The sequence below is a fragment of the Orcinus orca genome, chromosome 10 (assembly GCF_937001465.1).
Source record: "Orcinus orca chromosome 10, mOrcOrc1.1, whole genome shotgun sequence".
Taxonomy (NCBI): Eukaryota; Metazoa; Chordata; class Mammalia; order Artiodactyla; family Delphinidae; genus Orcinus; species Orcinus orca.
In genome coordinates, this window is record NC_064568.1 from 103211948 (window position 1) to 103228711 (window position 16764).

The 16764-nt window shown below is 48.2% G+C and overlaps 1 long non-coding RNA gene across 1 annotated transcript; it reads left to right on the forward strand.

Annotated features, from left to right (window-relative positions):
• Positions 1 to 2242: 2242 nt before the first annotated feature.
• Positions 2243 to 4660, forward strand: LOC117197101 (uncharacterized). Its single transcript, XR_004477602.2, has 3 exons — positions 2243 to 2839; positions 3771 to 3896; positions 4176 to 4660. It is a non-coding gene; the product is annotated as an uncharacterized LOC117197101 (long non-coding RNA).
• The last annotated feature ends 12104 nt before the right edge of the window (positions 4661 to 16764 follow it).

Genomic DNA, 16764 nt, shown 5'->3' on the forward strand with positions numbered 1-16764 from the left:
CTGGACGCAGTAACAGATAAACCCATAACTCTCAGGGGCTCAGCACAACAAAAGTTGATTCCCTGCTCACAGAGCAGTCACGTCCACAGACCACTTCTGGCGTGGTGGCCTTTCACGTAGCATTTCGGGACCCAGGCCCCTCCCTCTGTGGCCCTGTCCTCTTCGAAGTGCTCAGAGCTTTCTCCCTGCCGGCAGGTAGGGAACGAGGGAGTGGGAGCCTGTTGCCAACCTGGACGTGGCATGGCACATGGTGTGCGTGCCTTCCAGGCACATCCGTTGGCCAGAACCCATCCCAGGGCCACTGCTACCTTCTCCTTTGTGCCCAGGGGAAAGGAAATGACTTGAGGAAGACCTAGAATCTCTGCCAGAGGTGCGACAGCAAACGGGCATTGGTTGGAGGTCAGGCACTGATCAGAGGCAGAGCCGACATTCAAGCCAGGCAGAGTCTGGTCCTGTCCAGCTTTGGTCCTGCCCTCCTCCCTCCAAGGCTTCCAAGGCCTCCCCTCGGGAATGTTCTCCGGTCTCCTGCTACCAGCATCCCTCTAGGGCATTGATGCTGGAATGATCATCGGAAAGGGTGAGAAAATCTGATGAAAACATTTATGTGAAATAAGTTGTGAGCCTTTCCAGACCCACAGATGATCCCTGTACTGTGTGTTTCTTCCAGGTGTGTGTTTCCGTGATTAACTTCTGTAAGTCCCCACTAAACGTTACAAGGGGGGCAGACACCCATTTGAAGGCAGTGATTGGCAACCATGCCGTCATTTATAGGTTTGTTTTTGCAAGAGCAGGACTTCAAAGGCTCTTCCCTGCCTCTTAGGGCCTCTGCCACCCAGAGGGATCAGCTGCCAGGGGTGCAGTGGGGAGGGGGGGGGTCCTTGGTTCACCTCCTCCCCTGATGGTAACTTTCCCCAGGAAGGTCTTTACTAAACAGGTTGAGCAGCAACGTGAACTTGGTTAACTACTCATCGTCATTAAACAAAGCGTCTGTAATTCACACATGCTTTAAAGAAATGCAGATCCCTGGATCCACTTATTAATTCACAAACATTTATTAAAAGAAATGAGAAGGGATCTCATTAACATCATCTCGACACTTCAATCACATTTTCTTATCTAACTGTCACATGAACTCTGCTGGGATGGGTCCTCCTATCCCGCGTTACGTAGCTGGAAACTGGTACACTGGGTAGTGAGTGAGGGGACCAGGGTTCATCTTGGCAACCTCTTCCTCCTGGCTTTTAACCTCCCTGAACCCCTTTCCTTGTCTGTACAGTGAGGAAGGAGTAAAAATTAGTAAATGAATAATACTAATTCGTACTTTTCAGAATTGGGGAGGATTGAATGGGATCATAAATGCATAGCATCCGAGAGATAATTATGATGACTGTTTCTTACTTAGAGATAAGGAAATGTAGACACAGACAGTATCTTTTCAAAGCCAGACAGCCAGGAGTGGTGAGGCTGGGCGAGCCCAGGAGCCTCTGTGTCGAATTTCTGAATCTTCGTCTTCCTCTTGCTGCCTTTATTTTCCAGGAGACGTGAGGAAACAGGCACAGACGCCTTTGCTAGACCAGCCCATAGTTCACAGGCAAGAGCTCTTTCCATTTAATTCATCAAACGTCTCAGTCACTGTCAAGTCAAACTCTGCTACTTTTTAAATCGTTCTTTACTCCAGCTTCTTGAATTAAAAGCATAGGTCATTTATCTTCACTCTTTCTTGCCCAGGATACATACTCAGCTGGGCATTATGGAAGTTCTGGGGCCATCTCCTTAAAGTTTATCACCATCTCCACCCACCTCATGACCAGGGCTGCAGGACAGCACTGTGAAGAGACAGAGACCTACCACCTGGAGTCACGAGACCCGAGGACCCATCCCACCACACACTGGCTGTCACATCCACGCTGTTTCTCCTCTCTGAGTCTCGGGTTCCTCAACCGTAAACTGGAGACACCTCTTACCTTACAAGCCCGTGGGATCAGATGAAGTAAAGTCCGTTGCAAATTGTAACGTTCTGTGGGATTGTTTTTACTGCCCAAACCACCGTCCATCACCAGACAGTTCTTCAAATCGGAGACAGATTTCTTTCCCCTGGCAAGAGTAGTGACTAATATATTCCAGGATGCTTTGCATGTTCCTGGCCTTAAAATAAAACTGCACCCAAACAAGAATGCAGACTCAGCCCTTCATTCTCTGGCTCTCATCAAGCCTGTCCTCTGGGCCAGGCTCTGAGCCCCGTGCTCTGCGGAAGGCAAGGATGAGTAAGGGTTAGTCTCCACCCTCGACTCCTTCACCGTCCAGTGCAAGAGGCCAGACGTTTATGTAAAGTGGCTCATACTTTAAGAGAGGAACAAAAAAAGTGTTAGAAAAGTTAAAAGGAGCAGGAGTTACGTTCAGTTGAATGAAATCAGGAAAAGCTTTTTGGAGGAGAAAGTATTTGAGTTGCGTCTTAGAAGCTGGCTTATCTTCAGGCAGGTAAAGGGAACCACGTGGGCAGGGGCTTGGAGGCAGGAAACAGCAGGCTCTGTAGGGAAACAGGTGGAGTATTTTGACTCGACTGAGTCAAAGGTCCGTAAGGAAGAAGATGGGAAACAGGGACAGATGTGAGGGAGCTTGAACGTCAGACCGATGGCTGTTTTCTAGGAAGTAGGAAATGGACCCAGCAGGAGTTCACAGACTTGGAGCGGGCGGACACCAAAGGCAGGCAGAACTTTTCAGAGGTTGTTGCAATGGTCCAAACGTGAGGACAGCAGCGCCAGGAACGGAGAGACCCTGCAGGTATAGAATCTGAAAGCCTTGTCCGAACAGCATAAAAGGTCCGGGACTCTACAAACTGGTAAGCAAGTCAGAGTTTGTTTCAATGTTTCAGAGACTCCACAAATTCATCTGTTTGACAAATCTGGGTGACGTGTGCTGGGGGCTGAGGACACAGCCAGGAGCAAGACAGATAGGATGCCCTGTCCCACGGGGGGAAGGAGGTAGACCCTAAACAATTAACGTCATCTGGAGATGAGGGACCGAGGAACAGGGTGATACAACAGTGTCCTGATGGCAGGACTGGGGGGTAGAATTGCTGCTCAGGTAGGAAGGTAGGAAGGGCTGAACTTTGAGCATAAGACCCAGGGGAAAGTTGGGGGAAGAGCCACCTACACAGTTTCGAATCAAATAACCATTTAGGGGGTTACCCTTTGTCATCGAGACACCAAGCTTCTGCTGTGGCCCCCAAACAAGGGACGGTCTCTCATTTTCTATCCTGTAGAGCAGATGCTTCATTTGTCTCTTGCATGTAGTAGACTTTCAACCTCTAATAACGTCTTTTTTCTCCCACAGTGGGTATGGGCCAATTTCCCATCTCTTCTTCCGAACAGCTGACCTTTGGGTGCCCAAATGGGTTTTTATTAAGTTTCTCTAAAAGACCATCTTCATAGATAACATTTAGCACCACACAGAAGTGTCCCAGAAGCTCCTATACATTGGATAATCAAGACGCGTCCATTGATATATGATAGAACCAATTTAATAGGCCACTAGGCAGTTTTCACAAAAGGAGGCTAATGTTTTAGTCCGAAGGGTGAGTCGACCCATCTGGTCTGACAAATGCTGTTTCTGGCTTGATTCCTTGCCCGAGACCATTTGCCAAAACCTTTTTCATGAATCAATACTTAAGATAATCTAAGCGGTTCCCCGTAGATTCAATAGTGCATTGGTTCCAGGCATAAGACATCAATTTGATTTGGTTATAAAATTTAATATTCTATAACTCACAGAGCATCTAACTCATGTACCATCTGGTTTTGGAAGAAAGACCTATAGAAGAATGCAGGGGCTTTCAGGCTGAACATTTCTCATCTTCCTCCTGATCTCACTCCAGACCGTTCCATTCACACTAAGAGGTAATCATCTATTAAGAGTATTGCCCCTCATTTCAAAAGTGATTAAGTTCATTCCACCTAGTTTACTCTGTGACGGATCCATGAATTCTCTCCTCCTCTTGCCCTAAGAGTCTCAACGCACATCAGATATTCCCTGCTCCACAGTCAAGGGCTGTGAGTGAATATACCCAGTATACTCTAACCTGGTTAATCTTCCTAAACCTCCATTTTAGCTTCCGTAACCTGGAAGAAGTTTACAAAACACCTTCTCTTATGTTATCTCACTTTGTTCTCATGCAGATGAGACCACTTAAGCCCAGAAAGGTGACCTGTCCAAGACCCAGCATCCCTGGTCTGCAGTGTGCCTCCCACCCGCCACAAACCTCCACCCGGTCTCTCTGCTTAGCTGTCCAGCCTCTTCCCCTCTCCTGTCTCAGCCATCAGTTCCGGTGGAGCTGGGGTTTCTTGTGTTCTCTGAGCCTGTCATGACCCAGAGGGCATTAACGGGCCTCCTTGGATCAACCCCACGAATTGCGGGTGGGCTTCGGGGAGAACGAGCGCCCTGCGAGGATGTGTGTGGAATTTGTATGATGTGCTTATGTCAATCTGTCTGGGTAAGAGTCCAAAGTCTTCATCAGCTCCTCAAAGAATTCAATGGTGATCCCCCTCCAAAAAGAATGGTTAAAATTAATTTTATACACCGGTTTCCTTCCCCCAAGCATCCTCTCTGCTCCTCCTAACCTCCGATGTAATGCTCCGCTTTGTAATTTCTCTTCAGAACTTAAAACCAAGTACTGACACTGGGACTTCGCAGACTTCCCTCCTCACTATAGTTTAATTGTTCTCTTCTTTCCAAGTTTTAATTCAAAGGGGGAGAAGCCCGAGTATTCCTAGGGTGACCTTTACAGATGCAACTAATATGTGATAACGTATTCCAACTGATAGCACAATTGTCTGTAAACCTTAATCATTCCCTTCAGGGTTGATTCAAATCCTGCCATTGGTACAGTGCCTCCTAAGAGATAAAGGGCTGAGGAGATATATTTAGCTACATTGTTACAGATATGGTCTCAACTATGAAAAGAAAATCAGACTGTTGTCTGTAAGGATTGCATAATGATATTCCAGATGAAAAAAATAAAATCAGTAAAGTTTCAACCACTCCCCAGACACCAAGACAGGCCCCACTGTTTACGGGGACCTGTGAGCATCTGAAGCTTTGTAAGAACAGATCTGGTTTGGGCAGCTCAAGGCGGGGGACCAGGAGCCGGGAGGCAGTGGAACGTGGGAGGGGCGCTGGCAGAGGATGGTGGCGAGCTCTGGCTGTTGGTTCTCGGAATCAGCCTTGACCCCCTCCTGACCTCCCAGCCTCCACACACATTCTCTGACATTTTCTCACTCTGTTTGCCCGAAAGCTCTTCTGCTCCCCTGCACTAGTCCCTCTTCTGAAAAGGGATGTAGAGAAAAAGGAACCCTTGTGCACTGTTGCTGGGGATGTGAATTAGTAGTCACTGTGGAAGACAGCATGCAGGGTCCACAAGAAACTGAAAATAGAACCATCCAGCAATTCCACTTCTGGGTATATATCCAAAGGAAATGAAATCAATACCTTGAAGAGCTGTCTGTGTTCCCATGTTTATGGCAGCGTTGTTCGCCGGATCTAAGATGATGGAAACAACTGTCCATCAATGGATGAATGGATAAAGAAAATGTACGTGTGTACATACACACACACACACAAAATGGAATATTATTTAGCCAAAAAAAGAAGAAAATCCTGCCGTTTGTGACAACATGGATAAACCTGGAGGACATTTTGCTAAGTGAAATAACCCAGACACAGAAAGACAAATGCTGTATCATCTCATTTAAATGTGGGATCAAGAAAAAAGTTGAACTCATAAAACCAGAGTAGAATGGTGGTTACCAGGAGCTGGGGGTGGGGGAAAGAAAGAAAGAGAGAGAGAGAGACACACAGAGAGAAAGAAAGGGGGAGAGAGAGAGAGAGAGAGAGAGAGAGAGAGAGAGAGAGGGAGGGAGGGAGGGAAGAAGGAAGGAAGGAAGCCACTAACCACTATCGATCACAGCTTCATTTATCTCTTATTGACACGAAGAGGATGCAACTGTCTAAATTACTTCAAAGTTTTCTTCATATGGGCCCCACTGTGGCTTTCTGTGGCAAAAACCTTTGCAAACAGTTTCCTGCCAGTCTTGGGACTTTGTTTAGCTGGGAAGGTCCCCTGACTTATTCCAAATACAGGGCGTCGTGTCACCCTCGTGGAATTCCCCGCCATCTCTCTGACAACCAAGTGTTCTTGAAACTTCTTATTTTATGTGCTGATAAAAAAAAGGGAAACACAACCCCACCATCTATACCGATATGTGCTATCTGGAAATCCAGTGATTTCCATGTTAAGATTATTCTTCCTCATCAGAAGGGAGTCATTTCCCTCACTTTTAACCTGGGCGATTTGCCCTGGGAAGCTGTCATTTAAATGGATTCTACTATTTGAATCATCAGTAATTTGTGACTAACCCTGCTTTAGCAAGAAAGCTTTCAATAACAATGTGGGATTCTCCGTCCATAATGCTTTATAATACGTTTAAAATGAACATAACAGCTTAAAACGCGGAAGACGTTTAGCCCCAGCCCAGATTCAAGCTGGCACCCCGGGGAGGAGGGAGCTGCCTTTTCAGGCACTAACTGGGCCATGGTGGCTGGTGGGCTGGTGCGAGCCGGTGCAACGACACAGTTTCAGGGTGTGTCCCAAGCCCTTCATTACGGCCGCCTTGGCCTGTACGACCTCTGCCATCTCTCAGCTTGTGGCCACTCCAACCTCTGAACAGGCTGAGGCTGGACGCAGGCGGCCATGTTTCTGACTTGGCCAAGACGCTTAAAATGAGCCCTGATGCAGTTAGAATGGGATGTTGCGACAGTCACTATGACGGTTAATCTATGTATCCACTCAACTAGGTGAAGGGATGCCCAGAGAGTGGGCGAAACAGTATTTCTGGGTGTTTCTGGAAGAGATGAGCATTGGATTCAGTGGACTGAGTGGGTGGGCCACCATCAAGTCCACTGGGGGCCCAAATGGACCAGAAAGGCAAAGGAGGGGTGATTTCTCTCTCTTCTGTGCTGGGACATCCGTCTTCTGCTGCCTGTGGACATTGGAGCTCCTGGGCCTTGGGTCGCTGTCGGGACCTACACCAGCAGCTGCCTGGTTCTCAGGCCTCTGACCCGGGCCTGGGGGTCACACCTTCAGCTCTCAGACCTTCGGACTCGACTGAGTTACACCACGAGCTTTCCTTCTCCAGCTGGCAGACCGCAGACCAGGGGACTTCTCAGCCTCCGCAGCTACGCGAGCCAATTCCTACAATAAATCTCCCTCTTTCCCTCTCTCGCTCTCTCTCGCTACACATATCTCCTATTTGCTCTGTTTTCTGTTTCTCTGGAAAATCCTGACTAATACAGTCACTATGAGGAACGATTGCTAGAGGAGCGTTTGACAATGAGAATCTTGGCTTTGTCACAAGGGGAGGTTGCTGTCCCAACGGGCCTGTCCCCACTGTTCTCGGCCAGGGGCCCCTGACAACGGCCAGGACAGAGGGGCAGCTTTGAGGCCGTCTCTGCAGCTCCGTGCGGTGACGCTGTCATCTGTTTGGCCGAGAAAATACAACCTGCTGCATCGCCCCCAAACCGACGTACTCCTCAGAGGCGCTAACCACTCCATTATCCCCAGTCCCGCCTTCCGGATTTAAGGGCCTCACAGGCCAGTTTGTAGCTTATATGTCGGTGAGAGCTCAGCTCAGTCCCAACACGGCAGAAGATCCCATGAGAAGAGACACTGAAATTCACGTGTATCTAAAGCTTGCGGCTGGACGCTTACACGCATCTCACTAACGATCACGTGGCTTATAAATTACTAGCCGCAGCAGGCGGTGGGTTTTTGAGATGCGAAAATGAATTAAGCCCCCGCTGCACCTTGTGGCACGTGTATCCGACAGTCCAAGATGGAAGCGTGAAGGCGCAGTCCGGGGGGGGCGGGGCTTCTCCGCTTCAGCAGGAGGGCGTGGCTACCAAACAGGATGCTGCCATCAGTCAACCACCTGCTCTTCACTGAGATCCGCTTTGTACGAGGCAGCCCGGTAGCACGCAAGGGCTGCACAGAAGCCCAAGGCAGCCCCCTTTCAGGCAGCTGAACGTCCATCTGAAAACAAGGCACAAAACGGAACGTGCTCGTTGTCAAGGGAATCTTAGACAGTTGTTGGAGTTCAGAGGAGAAAGCTGTGTCCCTGTGGGGCGACCAGGGAGGGCTTCCCAGGAGGACGGCGTTTATTCTGAGAAAGGCAGAGATGGGGTGAGGGACATGCAGGAGGGGAGCCACCGGAGCTGAGGCCCAGAGCTGGGAGCACCCCTGCTGTTCTGGGGAAGTGAGGGGGGGCGGGGAATGGGGGAGGGGCGGGGAATGGGGGAGGGGGGGTCGGGAGATAAGGCCCGAGGGACCCGATGCTGCTCTCCCTCTGTACCTGGAGCCGTGCTCTAACTGGTGCTGATCTAGAGCACCTATTGGAGCACCTTCACCCTGGAAGGTTCTCTGGGGCATCTCCAGAGCCTCCTTCACTCCTCCGGCTTCTGAGAGACCACTGGGCCCCGCACCATCCTGCTGTGCTACTGGGGCCCTCGGTGAGTCCACAGGATTAATTAAGATAGCGCCTCCCACACAGGGGGCCAGTATCCAGGAATCCCACTCTCCCCTCTCTCTCCTTCACCACCGTTTTTAAGATGGAAACACCGAGAAGCTAAGAGAAGAAGCAACTTCAAAAAGCTCGCCCTCATGCACAAGGAACGAAAGAAGCAGGAGACCAAGCTTCTCTGCGCTGGCTCTGCAAGGAGAAACACCAAGCGCTAGGTTGAGCTCCCAGACACTCGGCTGGGCCCCAAAGACACGGCAACCAACCAACCAGACAGCATCCAAGGCCTCACGGAGCTAACAAAGCATTGAAGAAGCAGCTATTAAATACAGGCAAATACAAAGGGAAAAATTAGGGAGCTACAGAGACTACAGCAGGGGCCCAGGGATGCCCATCTGAGGAGGGAGCTCTAGGCTGGAATCTGAACCACTGCACAAGCCCAGGGAAGAGGGGTGGGGTGGGGAGGACCCCTTGCCCTTCACTCGTTCTTCACCCTCAATGCCGGGAACCCTCCTCTGGGTATCTGGACAGCCTCTCCCCGTGCCTGTGGCTCGAACTAATTCCCCGAGGGCTGGTACAGTCTATGTAGATGAGGTGAGTCTGCAAACATTTTTTTCCCCTCACAATACATGGGCGCCTTCCAGATCCCAAGATGTAGCCCCACTGGCAAGTCCTGAGTATTTGCAGATGCTGTGAGGAGGCGTTTTGTGTGCAATGGTTTACAGTTAATGTGGGATAGTGTTTACTTAAAACCAGCAGTGACCCCTGGGCCGGCAAATGCAGTGTCTTTGTCCTCAGGGTTCACCCCTGTCCATTCTGCGGGTTACCTCGTCTCTGAAATGCTGCCGTCCTCGGTTTCCATGACACAGAATCTCTCCTGTTTAAGCTCTCTGGCCGTTTCTTCCCGTCAGCTGTTTCTTGTGCTGTGTCGGTTGGGATTCGTTTTGGCTGTAAGCCACGGAGACCCACAGTAACAGTGGCTTAAATAAGATAACAGTTCCTTTCTCCCTCGTGTCACAGGCTGGGGATCGGCAATCCAGAGCTGTTATAGCGACCCACAGAGTCATCTAGAGCCCTGGTCCCATGCCAGCGTCTCCTGCTCCATCCTTAGGTTATAGCACCCATTCTCATGGTCCAAGGAGGCTGCTGGAACTCCAGCCCTTCACATCAGAAGTCCAGGAAGCAAGATGGAACTTGGGACAAAGGGCCAAACATCTGTTAAAACACGTTCCTGAAAGTAACTACAGGGCACTGATTCTTAAACTCTTGGACAAAAGTTAGTCCCTTGGCCACACCTAGCAACAAGGGAAAATGGGATATATAGTCTTTTATTCAGACAACTCTGTGCCCAATTTAAAATATGGGTTCTGGGGCTTCCCTGGTGGCGCAGTGGTTGAGAGTCCGCCTGCCGATGCAGGGGACACGGGTTCGTGCCCCCGTCCGGGAAGATCCCACATGCCGCGGAGCGGCTGGGCCCGTGAGCCATGGCCGCTGAGCCTGCGCGTCCGGAGCCTGTGCTCCACAACGGGAGAGGCCACAACAGTGAGGGCCCGCGTGCCAAAAAAAAAAAAAAAAAACAACAAAAAATATGGGTTCTGTTATGATGGAAGAGGGAGAGAATGAGTAATAATGGACAGACCTCTAGACTCTGCACACACCCATGGATGGAGCACCATAAGAGATTCCTGCCGCGCTTGGCAACTCAACTTCTTTTTAATTCCACACGTAAGTGATACCACATGGCGTGTGTCTTTCTGTGTCTGGCTTATTTCACTTAGCATAGTGTCCTCCAGGTTTATACATGTTGTGGCAAATGGCAGAATTTCCTTCTTTTCGTGACTGAATAACATTCCGTTGCGCATATATTGGGTTTTTCTGTAAGAGCATACGGAAAACCCGAACGAACTTTTTGGCCAGCCCAATCTTTTCTTCATCTGTTCATCCACCGATGGACAGTTGTTTCCATTATCTTGGCTATTGTGAATAACAATACAATAAACATGGAATGCAGATAGCTCTTCAAGATGCTGATTTTATTTCCTTTGGATATATACCCAGAAGTGGGATTGCTGGATCGTGTGGTGGTTCTATTTTTAATTTCTTGAGGATCCTCCATACTCTTTTCCAGAACAGCTGCACCAGTTTACATTCCCCTCAATAGTGTACAAGCGTTTCCTTTTCTCTACACCTTTGCCCACATTTGTCATCTCTTGTCTTTTTGAGAATAGTCATTCTAACACATGTGAGGTGATATCTCATGGGTTTGATTTGCATTTCTCTATGATTAGTGATGTTTAGCACCCTTTCATGTACCTGTTGGCCATTTGTATGTCTTCTTTGGAAAAAATGTCTATTCAGACTCTCTGCCCAGTTTTTTTTTTTTTTTTTTGCGGTACGCGGGCCTCTCACTGTTGTGGCCTCTCCCGTTGCGGAGCACAGGCTCCGGACGCGCAGGCTCAGCGGCCATGGCTCACGGGCCCAGCCGCTCCGCGGCATGTGGGATCTTCCCAGCCCGGGGCACGAACCCGTGTCCCCTGCATCGGCAGGCGGACTCTCAACCACTGCGCCACCAGGGAAGCCCTCCGCCCAGTTTTTAATCAGGTTATTTGTGGGGTTTTGTTGGTTTTTGCTATTAAATTCCATGGGTTCCCTATATATTTTGGATACTCACCCCTTATCAGACACGTGGTTTGCAAATACTTTCTCCTCTTCTGTTAAGTTGCCTTTTCATTTTGCTGATGGTTTCCTTTGCTGTGCAGTAGTTTTTCAGTTTGGTGTTGTTCCACTTGTTCATTTTTGCTTTTGTTGTCTGTGCTTTGGGTGTCATGTCCAAAAAATCATTGCCAAGACCAATGTCAAGGAGATTTTCCCATTTTTTCCTATGAGTTGTGTGGTTTCAGGCTTTACATGTAAAGCTTTAATCCGTTTCAAGTGAATTTTTAGGAATGGTGTAAAATACGGGTCCAGTTTCATTCTTTTACATGTGAATATCCAGTTTCCCAACACCATTTATTGAAGAGACTATCCTCACCCTACTGTGTGTTCTTGGTGCCCTTGTCAAAGATAAGTTGACCATGTTGAGTGGCTTTTTTTCCTGGGCTCTCTATTCTGCTCCATTGGTCTATGTATATCCATTTTTATGCTAGTATCATACAGTTTTGACTACTGTAACTTGGTGGTATAGTTTGAAATCCGGAAGTGTGGTACCTCCAGCTTCGCTCTTCTTTCTCAAAATTGCTCTGGCCATTCAAGGTCTTTTGTTGTTCCATAGGAATTTTAGGATTGTTGTTTCTATTTCTATGAAAAATGTTTTTGGAATTTTGATAGAGACTGTAGATTGCTTTGGGGAGTATGGATTTTTTTTAATTTTATTTATTTATTTTTGGCTGCGTTGGGTCTTCATTGCTGCGCGCGGGCTTTCTCTAGCTGCGGCGAGTAGGGGATGCTCTTCGTTGCCGTGCGCGGGCTTCTCCTTGCCGTGGCTGCTCTTGTGGCAGAGCAAGGTTCTAGGCGCATGGGCTTCAGTAGTTGTGGCACGCGGGCTCAGTAGTTGTGGAACATGGGCTTAGTTGTTCACAGCATGTGGGATCTTCCTGGACCAGGGCTCGAACCCATGTCCCCTGTGTTGGCAGGTGGATTCTTAACCACTGTGCCACCAGGGAAGTCCAGTATGGATATTTTAACAATATTTATTCTTCTAAACCAAGAACACAGAAAAGCTTTTCATTTGTTTGTGTTTTCTTCAATTTCTTCCATCAATGTCTTATAGTTTTCAGTGTACAGGTCTTTCACCTTCTTGGTTAAATTTATTCCTAGGTACGATATTGTTTTTGCTGCTATTATAAATGGAATTGATTTATTAATTTATCTTTCAGATAGTTTGCTGTTAGTGTATAGAAATGAAAGTGATTTTTCTATGTTGATTTTGTATCCTGCAACTTTAGTGGATTTTTAAATTAGTTCGAACACGGTTTTTTGGTGGAGTCTTCAGAATTTTGTATGCATAAAATCATGTCATCTGCAAACGGAGACAATTTTATTTCTTCCTTTCTGATTTGGATGCCTTTTGTTTCTTTTTCTTGCCTAGTTGCTCTGGCTAGGACTCATAGTACTATAACAAATACAAGGCCTTCCCTGGTGGCGCAGTGGTTGAGAGTCTGCCTGCCGATGCAGGGGACACGGGTTCGTGACTCGGTCTGGGAAGATCCCACATGCCGCAGAGCGGCTGGGCCCGTGAGCCGTGGCCGCTGAGCCTGCACGTCCAGAGTCTGTGCTCTGCAACGGGAGAGGCCACAACAGTGAGAGGCCCGCGTACCGCCAAAACAAACAAACAAAAACAAATATAAGTGACAAAAGTGGACATCCTTGTCTTATTCCTGACCTCAGAGGAAAAGCTTTCAGCTTTATACCACTGAGCAGGCTGTTATCTGTGGGCTTTTCATATATGGACTTTTTAATGTACATTCCTTCTCTACCTAATTTTTTGAGAGTTTTTATGTTGAAAGGGTGATGAACTTTGCCAGTCACTTTTTATGCATCTATCTATGATTTTTATCCTTTATTCTGTTAGTGTGGAATATCACCTTTATCAATTTGCATATATTGACCTATCCTTGCATCTCAGGGATAAATCCTGATTAATCATGGTGTATGGTACTTTTAATGTGCTGTTGAATTTGATCTGCTAGTATTTTGTTGAGGATTTTTGCATCTATGTGTGTAAGGAATATTGGCCTGTAATTTTCTTTTCTTCTAGTGGCCTCGTGCAGCTTTAGTGTCTGGGTAATGCTGGCCTCATAAAGTGAGTTTGGAAGTATTCCTTTCTCTTCAAGTTTTTGGAAGAGTTTGAGAAGGATTAGTGTTAATTCTTCTTTGAATGCAAAATGTAAATAATTAAATTCCTTCCCACATTCCCTCTTTTTTTCTCCTGGGTCTCCTACTTTTACACATTGCCATCCCTTCCCACCCCATTCCCATGACCCACAGTCAAACCCTTGCTGTCGTGTATGACTTCTCATCTCCCTCCACACGCCATCTGTGGCTGAGCCCCTGGTAGCTCTTGCCTGGACTCCTGCAACAACCTCACCCTAGCTCTCAGGGCTACGCTCTTCTCCAGTCTCCCTGACATATGACTGTCTGACTAATATTCTCGATATCTAGAACGCGTTGCCACCATATCTTACTCCAAGACATTCAAGTGTCTCCCTGTTACTTACAGAATAAAACCAATACCCCTCAACCCTCTATAAAGGGACCTTAGCCTCTTTCCCCACCACAAAACCACTGAGATCTGAGTATGTGCCAGACTCTGCCCCAGGTGTTTGGGGTCCATCAAGAAACAGAACAGATACACATGCACCAAACTCCTACTCTATGGAGCTTAGAGGCTAACGTTCCATTGTTTCCCTAACAGCCTACTTCTATTTCCCTTCATTCCAGGCAAACTGAGTCACTTTCCGTTCATGCAGGGCCTGCCCTTTGCTCATACTTTTTACTCTTTCTGGAATATTCTTTTGCCTATTCCTTTATAGCAGCGGCTCTCCACCAGGATGATGTTTTGCCTCCAGAGGGCACATTTGGCAAGGTCTGGATGCATTTTTGGTTGTCACCAGTGGACAGGGTCCTACTGGCTCCCCGTGGGTAGAAGCCTGGGAGACTGTTAAACATCCTACAATGCACAGGGTGGCCCCCGCGAGGGAGAATGACCTGGTCCAGAATGCCAACAGTGCTGGGGCTGAGAAACTCTGTTCTAGAGCCAAGCTCTTCCCATCCTTCATGCCAGCTCCGATTTCACCTCCACAAAATGCCCACAATTCCTTCTCCCACTCCTGTGTGCTCGAAGACACCCGAATCCCCAGTTCCCCTGCATGTGGACCTTTAGTGGCACCCTTCACTCTTCATAGGCTGTAAAAGTCTACAGGGATGAATTTATACCTGATTCTTCTGAGTTCTCAGAGGCTAGCCTGGAGCTTAGCCCACAGAGAAAGAGCACTCAGATATTATATGCACAAGTGGGGAATACCCAACGTCTGTGTCTTCTCCCAGACTTCAGTTCCTAGGAATTAGGCAGACAGAAAGTTCTCCCTTCCGAAGGGAATCTGCCAGGCCCCTTCCAGCCATACCTGGAAAAGACTCAAGTGGCATCAAGCCACGAGGAAGACTGCCTCTACCAGCCTGGAGGAAAGGGGCCAGTGGAAAAAGAGACCAAACAAACATGGCAAGAAACCCGACTCTGTGTGCAAACAGAGGTTCCCTACAGAAATACTGAAATCAGGAAGGACATTCGGTTGCATGGGGGCTTGACCAGTTTTAGCAGTGGGTTAGGGCAACTAGTAACCTCGGCTGCCCCCGAAGTCCCAGTCCTAGCAATGCAGACACCAGGAGCTCTGTGCAGCCACGCCCGGGGCTGGCCCCCGGCCAAGGGGCCCTGGGCCATATCGGGCCGGAGCACGGGCGCGCTGAGCTGCGGGCTCAGGACCGTGTGTCAGCCACCACCCAGCCACTCAGCTTTTCCTGTCCAAGTCCCTGAGCTGTGCAGGAGGCTGAGTGTCCCGGCAGGCCTAGAAAACGGTGGCATCTAAAGAAGCAGGCTCGGGCGCCTCAAGCTCCTCCCGAACCCGGGGAGCCAGCTCCTGCCCCCTCCCGAGCGCTCAGAGAAGGGAGCTCTGCTGGGCACCAGTTTCATCTGCCTGGCCGTTGAAATGGCAAAGAGGTCTGTGGAGTCCTGGCCCTGAATCCCCGAAAACAGGCACAGGGGAGCTCTGGGGCTCTTGCAAAAGGACTGACTGAAGTCAGGTGGAGAAGAGAAAAACGACTTAAAGCTGCGGTCAGAGCCCAAACCCAGAGAGCATTGGGCGAGCGCCTTCCAGCTCCATTGATTCCTCCTAGGAGTATCTGTCAGCCAACCTAACGCAAAACCGACCTTACAATCAATAAAGCAGTAAAACCAACCAGCCAGGCTAGTCCTGCCCCCCATCACCTAATCCTCTGCTTCCATGTGCCGCCATTCATGCTCCCTGGGGTAGCTGGATGCTGGGAGAAGCAGGAAGAAGCCTGCTGACATCGTTCCCTCACCTGGATTCTGAAGGGTGGACCAGAGAGCAGGGAAGGGCGAGACTCCAGAGAGGGGGCACTGGCAGGGGGCTCCACACTAACTCTAGGCTCTAAATTGGCCTCTCAAACCGAAATACTAGACCAGCCGCAAACACAAGCTACATATGTACTTTTAAATTTTCTAGTAGCCACATTAAAAACACATACTGAGAAATTAAATTAATTTTATTTAATCCAAAATGTCCCAAATATTATCATTTTAAACATGAAATCAATATAAATAATATCATCAATGAGACAGATATTTCACATTCTTTTTATCAGACCAAGTCTTTGAAATCCTTTGTGTTTTTTACGCTTACCGAATATCTCCATCTGAACCAGCCACAGTTCAATGCTCGCCTACAAGGCAGACCTAGAACAATTCAGCACTTTCACAAAGCACCAGTTGGTGCCCCAGGCACTCATGTATCATGTATACAGCGGGGGCTAAACTTGCACCTGAAATTGTGAGATGGGAATTTTTTTTTATTTACTAGGACTTCCCCCCAAGGGGAACACATACCGTATGTGGTGGGAGAAATACTTTGGGAACCTCGCTGAGGCTAGGATGAGGGTAGCAGCCAGAGGTGGGAAACCCCACGGAGAATGTTGGGGTAACTGTAGACTAAGGACTGAACTGCAGCCTTTCAGGGGTGTCACTGACACCTGAAACTGAAAGCAACCAAGACAGAGGACACAGGTAGATGCAACCGCAGTGACTCATTTTATTACTGGAAGAATTGTAACAACTTCAATGTCTAGTGAGAGGGCACTGAGGAAATTGTGAACCGCCCATGTGAAAGAATATTATGTCATGATTAAAATACTATTTAGAAACAGGGGGATTCATATAGGATTGTTAAGTGGGAGAGAAAAGCAGGACTGAGTGTGACTGCTTGGACGAGCTGATCTATATTTAACAAGTGCAAAGGAAAAAATGTGACAAATGTTGTCATTGTTTTTACTAGGAAGCAGCATTATGGGTGATTTTTCTGAACTTTCCAATGCTTTTCTGATGAACACATAATTACTCTGAGATCTAGAAGGAAGGGTTAGAATGAGAAACAAAATCCAATGACTCACTTGACAGAATTCCCATGTA